This window comes from Lissotriton helveticus, chromosome 9 (assembly GCF_964261635.1).
Source record: "Lissotriton helveticus chromosome 9, aLisHel1.1, whole genome shotgun sequence".
Lineage (NCBI taxonomy): Eukaryota > Metazoa > Chordata > Amphibia > Caudata > Salamandridae > Lissotriton > Lissotriton helveticus.
Window position 1 is genome coordinate 1279502884 of NC_136070.1, and position 18316 is coordinate 1279521199.

Here is an 18316-nt window from a genome sequence, read left to right on the forward strand (position 1 = left end):
CAGCCGCTGAACCCTTACTAGAAGCTGCGCCACGCAGTTTGCACACGCCTTTGCCAGGGGCGTAGCTCGGTCGCTAAAATTAGTGGTTGCGAGCTTCAGTTTTTCCACCAGCCAGGCTGGCATATCATGTTAAAATGCATTATGAGAAAAGCAGTGCAAAGGGGATGTTTAAGTGATGGTGAAAAGCAAGCGGAGTACAGATTGTAAGAAGCACTTAAAACAATATTTGGTAAAATAACAAACACTTTTTAAGACATATAAAACAGACGACAGTGTGTGTGTGTATTTTTGTCTGTGGCTGTTTGTACAAATCCCAGGTGCAATGCGACAGACTCCTTACCCTACCCGACTGAAAATACCTGTACCCACCTATTTACTAGAGAATAGAATTATTAGGGAGATGTAGCACCCCCACCCCCCACCCTCCCCCCCACCGCCCGAAGCTTTGCCCCTGGCCTTTAGCCAGTTGAAGTAGCCAGTTTGTGGGCATCGGGGCTCCCCAATGTATATTTTATTTGAATAAAACCTTCAGTAACTCGCTCACCTCCTTGGCTTCCAAGGTGTGTTTTCCTTTGTTAGAAGGGATGTAGTTCTGTTTCCTTGGCCCAGGGGGAGAAGCTCCAAGCTTGTCCCCGGTTCCTGTTGTGCGACACATTCCCTGAGGGTTCGGGCAAGCCCACCAGGGGCCCTGGGGACCAGAGCCTGGCACAACCCTGGTTACCAAGGCAGTGGTGCCGCGTGAGGGACGAGTGGGACCCACCTCCAAGTGTCAAACATACATGTGGCTCTAATGAAGCAATCCACAGAATATATCACATACTGGTGGAAAGGGCCAGTGAGTGACCCATGTTTAATAAAGCTTAATCCTTAGCATGCACTCAGGGGCGGCTGGTGACATTTGAAAGTGGTGAGGCGTAAACTAATTTGCATATTGCAGCGAGCGTAGCGAGAGAGCGCAGCGAGCGAGCCCGAACCACCTTGCATCCATCCATACATCATTCATGCATCCACCCATCCATCCATCCATCCATCCACCCACCCACCCACCAATTCTGCATTCATCCTGCATCCATCATTCATTCATGCATCCACCCATCCATCCTGCATCCATCCATCCATCCATCATTCATTCATGTATCCATCCACCCATCCATCCATCCATCCACCCATCCATCATCCATCCTGCATCCATTCCTGCATCCATTCATGTGTCCACCCATCCATCCACCCATCCTGCATCCATCATTCATTCATTCACCCATCCATCCATCCATCCACCCTGCATCCATCATTCATTCATCCACCCATCCATCCACCCATCCACCCATCCACCCATCCATCCATCATTCATTCATGCATCCATCCATCCACCCATCCATCCACCCATCCATCATCCATTCCTGCATCCATTCCTGCATCCATTCATGCATCCACCCATCCATCCATCCATCCATCCATCCTGCATCCATCATTCATTCATGCACCCATCCATCCACCCTGCATCCATCCTGCATCCATCATTCATTCATCCACCCATCCTGCATCCATCATTCATTCATGTATCCACCCATCCATTCATCCACCCATCATTCATCCTGCATCCATTCATGTGTCCACCCATCCATCCACCCATCCTGCATCCATCATTCATTCATGCACCCATCCATCCACCCATCCTGCATCCATCATTCATTCATGCACCCATCCATCCATCCACCCATCCATCCTGCATCCATCATTCATTCATCCACCCATCCATCCACCCATCCAGCATCCATCATTCATTCATTCATGCATCCATCCATCCACCCATCCATCATCCATCCTGCATCCATTCCTGCATCCACCCATCCATCCATCCATCATTCATTCATGCACCCATCCATCCACCCTGCATCCATCCTGCATCCATCATTCATTCATCCACCCATCCTGCATCCATCATTCATTCATGTATCCACCCATCCATTCATCCACCCATCATTCATCCTGCATCCATTCATGTGTCCACCCATCCACCCATCCATCCACCCTGCATCCATCATTCATTCATGCACCCATCCATCCACCCATCCTGCATCCATCATTCATTCATGCACCCATCCATCCATCCACCCATCCACCCTGCATCCATCATTCATTCATCCACCCATCCACCCATCCATCCACCCATCCAGCATCCATCATTCATTCATTCATGCATCCATCCATCCATCCACCCATCCATCATCCATCCTGCATCCATTCCTGCATCCACCCATCCATCATTCATTCATGCACCCATCCATCCACCCTGCATCCATCCTGCATCCATCATTCATTCATCCACCCATCCTGCATCCATCATTCATTCATGCATCCACCCATCCATTCATCCACCCATCATTCATCCATCATCCATCCATCCACCCATCCTGCATCCATCATTCATGCACCCATCCATCCACCCTGCATCCATCCTGCATCCATCATTCATTCATCTACCCATCCACCCATCCTGCATCCATCCTGCATCCATCATTCATTCATGCATCGACCCATCCATTCATCCACCCATCATTCATCCTGCATCCATTCATGCATCCACCCATCCTGCATCCATCATTCATGCACCCATCCATCCACCCTGCATCCATCCTGCATCCATCATTCATTCATCTACCCATCCACCCATCCTGCATCCATCCTGCATCCATCATTCATTCATGCATCGACCCATCCATTCATCCACCCATCATTCATCCTGCATCCATTCATGCATCCATCCACCCTGCATCCATCATTCATTCATCTACCCATCCACCCATCCTGCATCCATCCTGCATCCATCATTCATTCATGCATCGACCCATCCATTCATCCACCCATCATTCATCCATCATCCATCCATCCACCCATCCTGCATCCATCATTCATGCACCCATCCATCCACCCTGCATCCATCCTGCATCCATCATTCATTCATCTACCCATCCACCCATCCACCCATCCTGCATCCATCATTCATTTATTTTTATGACCATATAACTTGCACACAGCTTGTCAGTGTTTAATACCAGTCTCGAACCTTGTACTCCAGCACCAATGATACATGATTAATATTAATTGTTTTTAAAAACATGTATTTATTCAACACCAATTTCACACCTTAGTCGGAACATCATTTTTATGTTTTTTAAAATATCTATTTATTTAACACCAAAGTAAGTCATGTATACATTTTTATGGTTCGATAAGAGGCTCGAACCTGGTTTCCCAGCACCAAAGTCGGCCGTGCTATCCGTCAGGGGTTATGTAACAGGCCTATGTAGTGACCAGCCAATCCTGCGCCAGGATTGGCTGGGGGGGCACCAGGACTCCTCGCCCAGTCGCCATGTGTAACCCCGGGGGCTGCGGCCCGCCCCCTGGTCCTCTCTCTAAGGGGGAATTCACAAGAAAACGATCTGCGCATGCGCGGGCATGTTTGTGCCCAAAAATACACTTGCGCAGCTGCAGCAGCCCGATCCTTCCCCCCCCCCCCCTTGCGCACTCCGGGAAGGTCGGGTGTCTCCCGGTTTCCCGGCCGGCAGATAGCGGGATTTTTGGAAATAATTGTGTTTGGCTTCTAGTGACGACGTGGTGGGTCCATGGGGCTTAGTGGGGCTTCGCCCCTACGCCCCAATGGACGCACCGCGCCTGCTGCACTGTACAACCAATTCAAAAACTGCGCCCGCACGCACCAGGAGGGCGCGCCATCGGAGCCCTGTTTATTTACTTGTTGAGTTGTGCACAGTACTGTTTGGTTTTATATTTTATCAATTATTTTTAAACGTTTTCAATGGCTTATCCGGACAACAGCAAACTTGTTTAATACTAATTTTAGCTCTGTATATATTTATATTTCTTGGTGTGGAAATTGTATATGCATTGATGTGCTTTCATGGTCTGTTTATATATATCGAATAAAGCTGTGTGAACTGAACTGAGGTGCGCACATAATTACCAGCATTTATTTTACGCTTGATGCGAGCATCGACATTTTGTGATACGGCTACTTTATAGCAAGTTCAACACTTTTAACATTAAAAATAAAAATAAAAACTCCGAAAGTACAGTCAAAGAACACAAAGCTGTAGTTTGCGTCAGAGGGTACCACAGACAGAGCAGGCGCCCTCTGGGGGATCCTTAAACTGACTTCAATTAGATACTGATAGACAGAGACAACAGACTGACCTCTGCCCAGAGTCTGCCCTTTCTGCATGGGCCATAACCCGCAGCACAGCACAGTGATCACTGCTTCCCCCAACTCACCCCTTTGTGAGGTGGGGGCTTTTCTGAAATGCAGTTTGATTGCTGCTCGAGAGATATTCTTATCAGACCCCCAAGCTTCCAGTCCTGGTTATTTCAGTCCCAGGTCACTCCCTCTCTTCAAGGTCGACGCCATTGAGCCAAACCGTGACATCACCAGGTCCATGACGTCATGGTATCAATGACCAATCAAACACACTGGCCATTGGGTGACGGTGAGAGAGTGTTTCTACAGCACACATCTGACGTCAGTCTGATGACGTCTGTCGAGGAGGGTGTCCGAGCTCCGAAACACGCGGACATCAGGGCCCCTTCACTGACACTCTGGGTCCGATTCACAGAACTAACTTAAGACAAAATCCTAAACGTACTACTTTTGGTATTCACAGAAGTTAGGATTTTGTCTTAAGACAGACTTAAGACTATCACCCAGATTCATCATTGTCCCGATTTGCGAATCCTTAATAGCGATTATTAAGGAATCGCTATTAAGGACTCGCAAATCGGGATTCATGTAGAAATTGCAAAATAAATTGCAATTCCTACATCCTCCTTATTAGCGATTAGCAATTAGCTAATCGCAAATAAGGATGCGAGTTCAAGGGTCCAGGGGTGTCCAAAGGCCACCCTGTAGCACCCCTGAAATGGAAATGTAGCCTGATGTTGCGCACACACATGTCCAAAGGGCATGTGTGTTTGTGTAACATGCCACTTAGAAAAATGCACTAAAGTGCATTTTTCTAAGTTTCCGCTATTTACCACGAAGTCAGACTTCGCGGTAAATGGCGGCCGGAAATTGCGAATTTGCAATTTTTAAAAGTTGCATGAATAGCATTTAAGGAATCTCAAATTGAGATTCCTTAAATGTGATCGCAATTTGAGAAATCGCAATTATTAGCGATTTTTCAAATTGCGAGTTAATGACCCATTGATGAATTCCAAATGCCATTTTTGCGGGCGCAAACGGCCGAATTTTGCGATTCGCACCGTTTGCGCTCGCAAAAATGCTTGATGAATCTACCTGTAAATCCCAACTTCTGTGAATACCAAAAGTAGTAAGTTTAGGATTTTGTCTTAAATTAGTTCTGTGAATCGGGCCCACACAGATCACCACCACAAGATGACGTCAGGTGGCAGAGATGCAGCCTTGTGATGCTGGTGTGGTCCAGCACCGCCTCTGCCCCTGGGCACAGCAGCCTCCTGAGCCCGACGGAGCTGGACACTGAGACTGCACCGCCAGGGGGCGCCGCAGGCCCACAGCTCTTCCTTCACACCATAGCACTCCCAGGCGCTTGCTTCGCTTTCATGAAATCACAGTATGACGCGTTCAATGACGTGGGTTCATTAGTTTAAAAGCTGTTACTTTTCAACATACTTAAGTATTTAGAAAAGTTGTTAGAAATGTACTTTTCTAAAACGTCTTTCTAAGTGGCCCAACATTTACAACTTAGACATGTCGTGGTTATAAATGTTTCGAAATTCTCTTGGTGACTGAATTTAGAAGCCTGTTTATGACACTTTAAAGTTACAAAACGTGTTGCAACTTAAACCCCTCGTTGTTGTCAATCTACTGCTTAGCAATGAGAATGCAAAAGGACAGTCACAGCATTCCTGGCTGAGATGAAACTGGGACCGACCTAAGGCACGCGTGTCCCCCCCCCCCCCCCCCCAAGCTGAACAACGCCGGCCTTCACCACGCACTCGGAACACCTGGGCAGGTACAGGGTGTGTCACTGCAGGGACAAGTTGAACTCGCCTGCCCCCTTGTGCTCAGAACGACGAGGCCTTTACAGTAACTGTGTACAGTCCTTAAAAGACAGAGGGTCGGATGTATCAAACAGTTTTACCCATTCTGGGTCTATGGGAAAATGTGTTCGTACTTGCATGTTTCACTATACTAATTCAACACTAATCCTCTATGGGTCCCGGGGTAGCGTGCTACCCGCCGAAAAAGCGCTTTGACACCTCGTCAGGGGTAGTAAGCGCAGCGTGCTACTCACCGAAAAAAGCGCCTCGACGCCTCGTCAGGGGTAGTAAGCGCTATTATAAATGCAATTACAATACAATACATCTGGCCCAAAATGTATTGTGCTGAAAATACCAAAATGCACGTTTTTTTGCATTTTTTTACAAACTACGTTAGCAATACAACGAGCCCTAAATAGTACACGTACAACCGTAAAATAAGTGTAATTATTCATAACTCGACTTACCAAACTAAAAGCGAAACGAAGGCACAGGACGTGCCCCTCTACCATGGAGCTCAGTGGCCCCGCCGTGCTACACACACGGTTCTTACGACACTCACACGGTGCCACAAACACAGACACGTCCCTTCTTGGCACTTTGCCCAGACTTAGCCCGTGGGCCCTGAGCCTGGCACAGCTGTGCCAAGGGCTGGGACACGTACATCCACCCTCCTGAAACACACGATAAATGTGCAGGACGTGTTTCTTTGGCCTGGTTCACGCACAGCGCGTCACGCACAGCACCAAATGAGCACTTCAAGGCGCTCTGAGGTCTGTGCTGTAGGAGTGCGGTTTAAGCAACGGTTTCACGCCCTCCACCGCTCCATGTTTGAAATTACTAACCTTTGAACTCCGCAGGGGCGCCTCCTTAACATTCACCCCTTAACCTGCCCTCGGTTTGACCTCTAGAATGTTCTAGAAGGGCCTCGAAGAATTATGTAGGAAAAGCAGTAACTCTCTCGGTTCCCCTGTTCATTGGGGTTAAGTGTTCTTTTCACTGGAGCACAAGGGAGGCGGGTCAAAGCATCGGCCAATGAATGAAGGGGTGATTTCCTTCTTATAGCGCCTTGATACGGGATGCTCATCCACCAGAACAGGGCCTCTGCTGGGTTTAACCCATGTCAGGTAAAGGGGGAGGAAGGACACCTCCACCGACCCCCCTGCGCCCCCCACCTCTTCTTACGCAGCCATAGAGGGGGACCCCCAGTTCATCCAGCCGTACCCCGACACTCACACATGCTCTGCTCCGGAGAGGTGGGGGCAATGCTGCCATCGCCGACTGAAGCTGAACTCGGACAAGACGGAAGTCCTCATCCTCTGCTTCACCCCCTCGGCCTGGGACAACTCCTGGTGGCCGACCGAACTAGGAACACCCCCTACACCCACCGACCACGCACGCAACCTAGGGGTCATTCTCGACTCCACCCTCTCCATGACGAAGCAGGTCAACGCCGTCTCCTCCTCCTGCTTCAACACCCTCCGCATGCTCCGCAGGATCTACAAGTGGATCTCCACCGAAACGAGGAGAACGGTCACCCAGGCCCTCGTCAGCAGCAGGTTGGACTATGGAAACGCCCTCTGCGCAGGAGCCTAAGGCCAAACTCCTGAGACGGCTCCAATGCATCCAAACGCCTCCGCACGCCTGATCCTCGACATCCCTCGCCGCAGCCGCATCACCCCCCACCTCAGAGAACTACACTGGCTCCCCGTCAACGAGAGGATAACCTTCAAGCTCCTCACCCACGCACACAAGGCACTCCACGACACCGGACCAACGTACCTCAACAGACGACTCAGCTTCTACACCCCGACCCACCAGCTCCGCTCAGCAGACAGCGCCCTCGCCACAGTCCCCCACTTCCGAAGAGCGACCTCCGGCGGCAGATCGTTCTCCCACCTCGCCGCCAAGACCTGGAACACCCTCCCCATCCACCTACGGCAAACCCAGGACCTGCTGACCTTCAGACGACTCCTCAAGACCTGGCTATTAGAGCAGTAGCAGTGTCCCCCCAGCGCCTTGAGACCCTTACGGGTATGTAGTGCGCGCTACAAATGCTATGATTGATTGATTGATTGATGCTGGTGAGGAATGGTGAACTTGCGCCGAGACCTCTCGTTTCCAGCCCCCAGTCCCATGCAGCCAAGGGGGTTGGGGGTGTCGCATGCTCTGATGGGGTGTCTTACTGACAAACGCCTTTGAAAGCACCACAGCCGACAGCCCCCAGCCCTGGGAAGGTGCACAACATTGAAGTCCAGACAAAAAGATATTTTTAGAGATTCTTCTTTTATTGAGTTTCTTTTTAGAAGAGTACTGACACACAGCTAACGCGTTTCGTTCCTCAGTGCCATGGGAACTTCGTCAGGGCTTAAAGTAATATCAATGTAGCCGGGGCCACAGCAAAATAGAACTGCACACCATTAGCGAGTTCGCCGATGGAGAATAATATAGCTCCTAATATGCGAAACGTTGAACCGATCAGTCTTGTAGCGTCAAGTCACAATAAGTGGCGTATTCTGCCTCCCATCGGGTAAGAATTAGGACTTCCGTAATAAGGAGACAAAGAGCATGGTTGCTTGCGTCTTCCGCACGGAAAACGCAAGCAACCATGCAGTTCTATTTCGGTGTGGCCCCGGCTAAGGCGTGGTTACCGCTTGGCATACCTCTGGTACTCCACTAATTGACGCTACATAGGTCAGTGTTGTTCGCCACCTACTTACGGATACGTTTTTGCAGGATACCTGTTTTCATCGTACTCTGAAGAGTGGATTTTCATTAGTGGGATTTTCGACCTATATTATTTATTTAGATTTGGAGTACTGATCGTACATGTTTTTTTCCTACGCAATTTTAAGAAATCCTTCACCATTCTGTTTATGACAACTTGATATTACTTTAAGCCCTGACGAAGTCCCCGTGGCACTGGGGAACGAAACGCGTTGGCTGTGTGCCAGTTCTCTTCTAAAAAGAAACTCAATAAAAGAAGAATCCCTAAAAATATCTTTTTGTCTGGACTTCAATGTTGTGCACCTTCCTTTTGGGTTTTTACCCACCCGGGCACTTTCCTCTTCTTACCCAGTGCCCTGGTTACTCACCCAGGGGCTTTACTCTGCTCATCCAGGTCCCTGGTTACCCACCCTGGGGCTGTGATGTGCTCACCCAGGGCCCTAGTTACCCACCCTGTTGTTACCCCACGTAGCTGCCACAGACAGCGGGTGGGCTCATGTTCCCAGGAGGTGCCTGGAGTTTGGCCAGCTCTTGGCAGGGTGTGCCTTCGTGTCCCCACAGGCGCCGTCAGCACCAGGCGGTACTTAGAGCAGAACTCCCGGGTGAGGCCCAGCCCGGGAAGAGATAATCTACCTACACAGAGATTTCCCATCATTACTCCTCCGCGTGAGTCTGTGGCCCGGTGCCAACCGTGGCCGGGTGCCAGCGGCGGGGGTTCAAACCTGTAGAGCCTCTGGCGAAGGGGAGGGGGGACTGCACAGCCCCCACACAGCTGTGCACGCACACCTGGCCTCTGGAAAGAGATGTACACACACAAGGGGTTGGGGGGCTCAGAGGTGCAAGGCTGGCACAGACCCACCGTGCGAGGCCGACACAGACCCACCGTGCAACGCTGGTACCCAGATAGGGCACTGCTCGGTCTGGCATCTAATGCCCCACGGTGCCCACCAGGAGGTGCCTCTCTATAGACCGGGGTCTGCAGCAGCACCAGGGGTTGTGGTGGCACGGCCCCCGCCTCGCGCTGAATGTCCAACCTCTGATAAAAGGAGGACGTGTGGCTTTTATCTCCATGTCTGAGGCTGTTCGCTGTTATTCGAGTGACTTGTTGGCGATGAAAAAGGTTTGGGTGTTTTGTCTCTTTACACGGGCTTTATACACTAATTTAAGGCTTTGCTAAGCGCACAAGTACCCGAAAGTTTTCGATGTTCTCCTCCTGCTTCGTCGTCCCGGTTTAGTGGTCTTGCTTTCTAGAAGTATTCTCCAATTTTTTTCGGTGGTTTTCCGTCTTTATCTTCTTCTTTTCTCCCAAAAACGCTGGAACCTCTCGGTGACGATCCAGCCCCAATGGCGGAAAAAAGAATCTGAAGATGGCACCCAAGGGTGGGAGCTTCTGCAGGAAGCGCGCCGACGTCATAGGAAGGACACCAAAAGGTGAGACGTCGACAACCACCTGGGCGACGAAAAAACCAAAAAACTACGATTATGGACCCAACCACTAGACCGCGGAATAATGCACAGCATAGTGAATCCAGAAAGATTCACGCTGCGAAACCAATTTACATCACAGAGTTTTTGTTTTATTTGAGCATGGAGGGTTTTTGTGACTTGCCGAAGATCACAGGATGTTGAGCAGAGGCCGAACCAAACCTGGACCCCGATCCTAAAGTGGGAATTTCTGGCCCTTAGTCCACCTCTGCCCCCCTTCCCCGGGCTACGATTCAGTAAAGTGAGAAAGTGTAGCCTGAAGTGATGCACTATTTGATTGCTCAAGTTAATGCTTAAATTGTAAAAAAAAAAAAAAAAACATGCCAAGGCTCTGGTTAGGAGGACACTGTAGCTTGTACCACCCAATGCCCCTGCCAGGGAAGTCAATTGAAGTACCAACACAACTACACAACTACATCACAAGTGTGACAATTCAGGCTATTCCAGGGCCCCAAAGCTATACAAATGGCTTGGGTGGCAGGTACTTGTTTTATTTAGAAATGAGCACAGCAACAGTTGTTTAATAATTCAATATACATAAGAAAAATGACAAACAGCACCACCATGTGGCTGACTGTCCTAAGTGTTGGTGTCAAGAACTGGAAACCACCTGCTCAAATTAAGCACTGGCACTGTGGGTCCCTACCCGGGAGAAGGCCCTGGTAGAAATACTTCACTTACCATTTGTCTGCTCTGAAGGGTCGAGGCAGCGTCTCCAGGTCAGTCATCGGTCAAGGCTGCAGGTCCAGCTGAAAAACAAGGAGCCGATCAATTTACCGCCAATATCCATCCTCATCAATAAATCAAAACTTTACCATGTGGGCTTCACTCAAGTAACAGCCAAGCCCTTCACTCTGCATACACGGCTATGCTGGGCCCGGCATTGCTCACCTGCACTGCATAGATAGACAGGGGGCAGTGTCTGGAGCCCCCGGAGTGTGCAAAGAGGAGCTCAAGTCGCACATACTCAGCAAGACCTTCAAATGGACCCACCTCCCGAATCAAGGAAGACCGTCACCCAAGCACTCATCGCCAGCAGGCTGGACTATGGGAACGCCCTCTATGCCAGAATCAACAAATCTCTACTCCACAAACTTCAGACTGTCCAGAACACCACAGCCAGACTCATCCTCAGCATCCCACGACAAGACCACATTACCGAGCATAAACGAGCACTCCTCTGGCTCCCCGTCGAAAAAAGAGTAACCTTCAAGCTGCTCACACACACCTATAAAGCCCTCCACAACACCGGACTCCAATTTCTCAATCTCCTTCTACACCCCCAAAAGAAACCTCCACTCCCCCGACCAGGCCTTGTCCGAAATCTTCTGCATCCACAGAACCAGACAGGAGGCAGATACTTCTCCTACATCATGGCCAAGACCTGGAATGAACTCCCCCTCAGCATCAGATGAAGCCCCACACTGAAAGCATTCAGGAACAGCCATAAGACCTGGCTTTTCAAATGACCTGAGCTGCCCAAATCCCCCCCACACACTCCTCCAGCGCCTGGAGACTCTCACAGGTGAGCAGTGCCCTCTATACATCCCTGATTGATTGATAGGCCACCACAGTGTGTGTTTGAGTGTTATCAACAGGCCCTGCCATTGGTTTACCTGTCTGTAACTCTTAAGGGTAGTGAAATAGCAGTGCTGCCTTCTTTAATATACACAGAATCTCTGAAATTGGCTTAGTTTGGCTTCACCTCTGAGAGCTGCTTTGAGGGTGCTGGTGAGCTACCAGTAGCTCCCGAGCTACTGGTTGGAGACCCCTAGAGAGCATCACATTGAAAAAGCCTTGCATTGCAACCTTATCATTGGCCCCTAGAGGGCATAAGAACGTCAATATCACATTTAGGCATTTTTCAGCCTTCCAGGTCTGATTAAATGTTACCACACACATGGGCCCTACAGATTGAAACTCTTTCAGCCTTAGATCAATAGCTCCAGCCTTGGGAGAACTTGAAAAGGCATTGAAATTCAGGGGAGCTGGTCATTTTGGAGACCCCCCCCCCCCCTCACATTAGGATGAGGAATCTGAAAGTATCTTCAACCCCTAGTGTGCTTTGGATGGCCCCTGGCTGTCAGATGTCACAGTGGGCGTATGCGGAGGATGGCCAGGGGCTATCTGAACTCCGCCCACCCAATAAAACGTCTGCACAGTGAGAAAAATCACGCAGCGCAGAAAGGGTTAAAAGAAAGGCTGCGTTGTACTGACTTGGTTGGTGGTGGTGGGCCTGTTGTCCTGGGGTCACCACAAGCAGAGATATGGGCCAAAAAAAGTGTTCAAACAGCAAGGCCTAGCGCGGCATTATGGGGCGATTTTCTAAGAAAGCAGTGAATATGGTAGCAACGGCTCTCCCACTGCGCAGGAGAGAGACGTTAAGTTTTGTTCCTTGGATTTTTTTTTTTTATTTAAAGCAGCCCTGCGTCGCGCTTTGTTTAGGATCAGGGTTTATGAGAGCAGTCAGCAGATTAGACAAAGTATTACATTTGATCTCGGTCTTGAGTTGTCATGCGTATTGTGAGACGCAAATGCACTGCATGGCTGGGGGGCAGGTAACCGTGAAAGGAACGAGAGAGACAGGGGCCAAACACAGGGTGGAGTTATTGTGTATGAGAGCAGTCAGCAGATGAGACAGTGTCTGACATTTGATCTCTGTGTTTGAATGGACAGCAAATGTGACTAGATAAGAACAAGATTAACAGCCCTATTTACAGCAGAGCTCGGTAAACCACAAGCGCTCGTCTCAAGTGCTCCAAATTAAACAAAAAAGTAGTTCCGCTAACAGAAGCTAGAATGGCAGCTTGGGATGGATAGTAGTAATTGGTCCAAGCTGGGGGGGGAGGGCTAAACACAGGAAGAGGCATGACGCATGCATGCCATGTACGAGTGGGGAGAAAGAATATCAAGCGACGCTGGAGCCAGCAAACGGGAAGCCTATGGGCAGGCTTAGGCCCAAAAACTAGAGTCAACATGTCTCTTCGAGATAGCGCAAGCGCTGTCTACCCGAGACCTATAAACAGCAGCTGGAGTCTGAGAACACATCGAAGCCTTAATAAGGACAACAGAGGGATTTTAAGGTGCACCTTTTGCTAGCTACATAACAATTATTAGGCTGAGCTGTCAATCATTTGATAGACCGAAGGATTCCGTGTATGAAAAAACATACTTGTTTAAACATAATTTAATCAGTACAAACAATGATTCCCATTTTTTTGAGACAATGTTGTGCTTCATTCCCTCAAGTTCCACCTCAGACACTGATCTCACAGCAGCTGTGAGCACAAGACGGGGATGGGAAGGGATCCATGCTACAGAGACCCCGTACAGAATAAAATACATCTATTCGTAGGCTACGGAGACCCCCTACAGAATAAAATACATCTATTCGTAGGCTACAGAGACCCCGTACAGAATAAAATACATCTATTCGTAGGCTACAGAGACCCCGTACAGAATAAAATACATCTATTCGTAGGCTACGGAGACCCCCTACAGAATAAAATACATCTATTCGTAGGCTACGGAGACCCCCTACAGAATAAAATACATCTATTCGTAGGCTACAGAGACCCCGTACAGAATAAAATACATCTATTCGTAGGCTACAGAGACCCCGTACAGAATAAAATACATCTATTCGTAGGCTACAGAGACCCCGTACAGAATAAAATACATCTATTCGTAGGCTACAGAGACCCCGTACAGAATAAAATACATCCATTCGTAGGCTACAGAGACCCCGTACAGAATAAAATACATCTATTCGTAGGCTACAGAGACCCTGTACAGAATAAAATACATCTATTCGTAGGCTACAGAGACCCCGTACAGAATAAAATACATCTATTCGTAGGCTACAGAGACCCCGTACAGAATAAAATACATCTATTCGTAGGCTACAGAGACCCTGTACAGAATAAAATACATCCATTCGTAGGCTACAGAGACCCCGTACAGAATAAAATACATCTATTCGTAGACTACAGAGACCCCGTACAGAATAAAATACATCTATTCGTAGGCTACAGAGACCCTGTACAGAATAAAATACATCCATTCGTAGGCTACAGAGACCCCGTACAGAATAAAATACATCTATTCGTAGGCTACAGAGACCCCGTACAGAATAAAATACATCCATTCGTAGGCTACAGAGACCCTGTACAGAATAAAATACATCTATTCGTAGGCTACAGAGACCCTGTACAGAATAAAATACATCTATTCGTAGGCTACAGAGACCCTGTACAGAATAAAATACATCTATTCGTAGACTACAGAGACCCCGTACAGAATAAAATACATCTATTCGTAGGCTACAGAGACCCTGTACAGAATAAAATACATCCATTCGTAGGCTACAGAGACCCCGTACAGAATAAAATACATCCATTCGTAGGCTACAGAGACCCCGTACAGAATAAAATACATCCATTCGTAGGCTACAGAGACCCTGTACAGAATAAAATACATCTATTCGTAGGCTACAGAGACCCCGTACAGAATAAAATACATCTATTCGTAGGCTACAGAGACCCTGTACAGAATAAAATACATCTATTCGTAGGCTACAGAGACCCTGTACAGAATAAAATACATCTATTCGTAGACTACAGAGACCCCGTACAGAATAAAATACATCTATTCGTAGGCTACAGAGACCCCGTACAGAATAAAATACATCTATTCGTAGGCTACAGAGACCCCGTAGAGAATAAAATACATCCATTCGTAGGCTACAGAGACCCCGTACAGAATCAAACACATCCATTCGTAGGCTACAGAGACCCCGTACAGAATCAAACACATCCATTCGTAGGCTACAGAGACCCCGTACAGAATCAAACACATCCATTCGTAGGCTACAGAGACCCCGTACAGAATCAAACACATCCATTCGTAGGCTACAGAGACCCCGTACAGAATCAAACACATCCATTCGTAGGCTACAGAGACCCCGTACAGAATCAAACACATCCATTCGTAGGCTACAGAGACCCCGTACAGAATCAAACACATCCATTCGTAGGCTACAGAGACCCCGTACAGAATCAAACACATCCATTCGTAGGCTACAGAGACCCCGTACAGAATCAAACACATCCATTCACAGAGATCCAGATACATCCATTCTCAAATGCTACCCTCAAATTGTAAAGTGCTCTGATATCCTTCGGGATCACATTCGCGCTATATAAAACTTTAAAAATAAATAAAATAAATAAATGCCGAGATCCTGATATCCTGTACAGAATCAAACCCATGCATTCACAGGTAACAAAGACCCTATATAGAACCAAGCACCTCATTCACAGCTGTCGGAGAGATCACGGACACAGGAGCTACAGAGATCCTGTACAGAAAGAAACACACCCTCTGCTGCCCATTCACCAGGAGCCACCAATGGGACACCGTACATGGGGCAGGCAGAGCTGTATAACAACACTCAACACCCCCAGAGCACCTGGACTCCAGCCAGCACTGACTGCCTCTCCCAGCACTCACTCCGAGCAGTCACTCGCGATCACTTCAACATTCAAACTCTACAATGTCTCAATTCATTTTTATATTTGACTGTAATTGTATTTTAAAGGTATTTATTATTTTGTTTATGTCATTCTATTTGAATTCTCATTAACATATCGATATTAAGTATGTATCATTATTATGAATATAATTACCAATAACAATAATAATACACACGTGGTCCCGGTGCGCCGAGGCTCAGACGCATGTGGTTCCAGCACACAGGAAGCCCCGCCCCTTCCGGCCCCTGCATCCCAAGCCCAGCAGCTTCTCATGCTCAGCAGAGGGAGGGGGGGTTTGTTTCAGGCTCCGATCTCATCTGCTGGGATTACAGCGCTTTGAGGCGCTGGAATGTGCGTGGGGAGGGGAGGGAGCGGACAGCCTTCTATTAATAGCCCCTCAGATAGCGGTGACGCGTCACCTCTGGGGCAGAACAGCAGCTCTGGGCCTGTAGCCAGATATTAAAGTACAGATCACAGGCCTCCCACGCCCCAGGAGACGGGACCCATCTGCGTGACCCTGGGGTGACGCCACCGTCGGCAGTAAGAACTCGTTTCTACCCAACGCTATGATTCGAGGCGCTGTAAATCCGAAAAGGCACATCTACCCATTCAAAATGTCCTCATGATTGAATTAGCCTGAAGGGATGACTCGGCCCAGCCATGTTTGCACCATTCGCCTCCAATCACCAACTGAAGGTTTTCCAATAGCTTTGGAGAGTAGGGTGCAAACCGTGCTAGGATTTCTGTGCATTTCGTTTGTGTGCACAGATATTCAAAGGGAATCACTCCCAGGCGCTCTGTCAGCATGTCAAAACTTGATATCAAGAAACAGAATCCTAGACGGTGCCAGGCTGTACCGTGCATCACAGATATGGGAACTTGAGAAACAGCTTAAAGCCTTCGTAGAAATATAATAAAGTTCAAAAGAAGCAGAGACGATACGGAATCCACCAGCAGCATCTTTCTGTGTCAAGCACCAGCCACCCGGCCTGCCCCGTGTGAAGAGCTCTGTGGCCATTACTGGTGAAGAGCCATGTGGAACAGGAGGTGGCTGGGTGTGCAGCCGGCGGGGCCAGGTGGGTGTGCAGCCGGCGGGGCCAGGTGGGTGTGCAGCCGGTGGGGTCAGGTGGGTGTGCAGCCGGCGGGGTCAGGTGGGTGTGCAGCCGGTGAGTCTGGGTGGGTGTGCAGCCGGTGAGTCTGGGTGGGTGTGCAGCCGGTGAGTCCGGGTGGGTGTGCAGTTGGTGAGTCCGGGTGGGTGTGCAGCCGGTGAGTCCGTGGGGATGTGCAGCCGTTGAGTCCGGGTGGGTGTGCAGCCGGTGAATCCGGGTGGGTGTGCAGCCGGTGAATCCGGGTGGGTGTGCAGCCGGTGAGTCCGGGTGGGTGTGCAGCCTGTGAGTCCGGGTGGGTGTACAGCAGGCGGACCCAAGTGGGTGTGCTGCCGGCAGGGCCAGGTGGGTGTGCGGTTAGTGAGTCTGGGTGGGTGTGCAGCCGGTGAGTCCGGGTGGGTGTGCAGCCAGTGGGGCTAGGTGGGTGTGCAGCCGGTGGGGCTAGGTAGGTGTGCAGCCGGTGAATCTGGGTGGGTGTGTAGCCGGTGAATCCGGGTGGGCGTGCAGCCGGTGGGGCCAGGTGGGTGTGCAGCTCGTGCGTCTGGGTGGGTGTGCAGCCGGTGAGTCCAGGTGGGTGTGCAGCTGGCGGGCCAGGTGGGTGTGCAGCCGGTGAGTCTGGGTGGGTGTGCAGCCGGTGAGTCCGGGTGGGTGTGCAGCAGGCGGACCCAAGTGGGTGTGCTGCCGGCGGGGCCAGGTGGGTGTGCAGCTGGTGAGTCTGGGTGGGTGTGCAGCCGGTGAGTCCGGGTGGGTGTGCAGCCAGCGGGGCTAGGTGGGTGTGCAGTTGGTGAGTCTGGGTGGGTGTGCAGCTGGTGAGTCCGGGTGAGTGTGCAGCCAGTGGGGCCAGGTGGGTGTGCAGTTAGTGAGTCTGGGTGGTTGTGCAGCCGGTGAGTCCGGGTGGTTGTGCAGCCGGTGAGTCCGGGTGGTTGTGCAGCCGGTGAGTCCGGGTGGTTGTGCAGCCGGTGAGTCCGGGTGGGTGTGCAGCCGGCGGGGCCAGGTGGTTGTGCAGCCGGTGAGTCCGGGTGGGTGTGCAGCCGGTAAGTCCGGGTGGGTGTGCAGCCAGCGGAGCCAGGTGGGTGTGCAGCCGGTGAGTCCGGGTGGGTGTGCAGCCGGCGGGGCCAGGTGCGTGTGCAGCTGGTGAGTCCGGGTGAGTGTGGGGCCAGGTGGGTGTGGGGCCAGGTGGGTGTGGGGCCAGGTGGGTGTGGGGCCGGTGGGGCCAGGTAGGTGTGCAGTTAGTGTGTCTGGGTGGGTGTGCAGCCGGTGAATCTGGGTGGGTGTGTAGCCGGTGAATCCGGGTGGGTGTGCAGCCGGTGAGTCCGGGTGGGTGTGCAGCCGGTGAGTGCGGGTGGGTGTGCAGCCGGTGAGGCTAGGTGGGTGTGCAGCCGGTGGGGCTAGGTGGGTGTGCAGCCGATTGGGGCTAGGTGGGTGTGCAGC

The 18316-nt window shown here is 50.2% G+C and overlaps 1 protein-coding gene across 1 annotated transcript in view; it reads right to left on the reverse strand.

The window, feature by feature from the left end:
- PLXNB1 (plexin B1) overlaps window positions 1-18316 on the reverse strand; it is a 416790-nt gene that overhangs the window by 249333 nt on the left and 149141 nt on the right. The window contains exon 2 of the mRNA XM_078661870.1: window positions 10927-10994. The gene's annotated coding sequence lies outside the window, so the exon portion shown is untranslated. The remainder of the gene's footprint in view (window positions 1-10926; window positions 10995-18316) is intronic.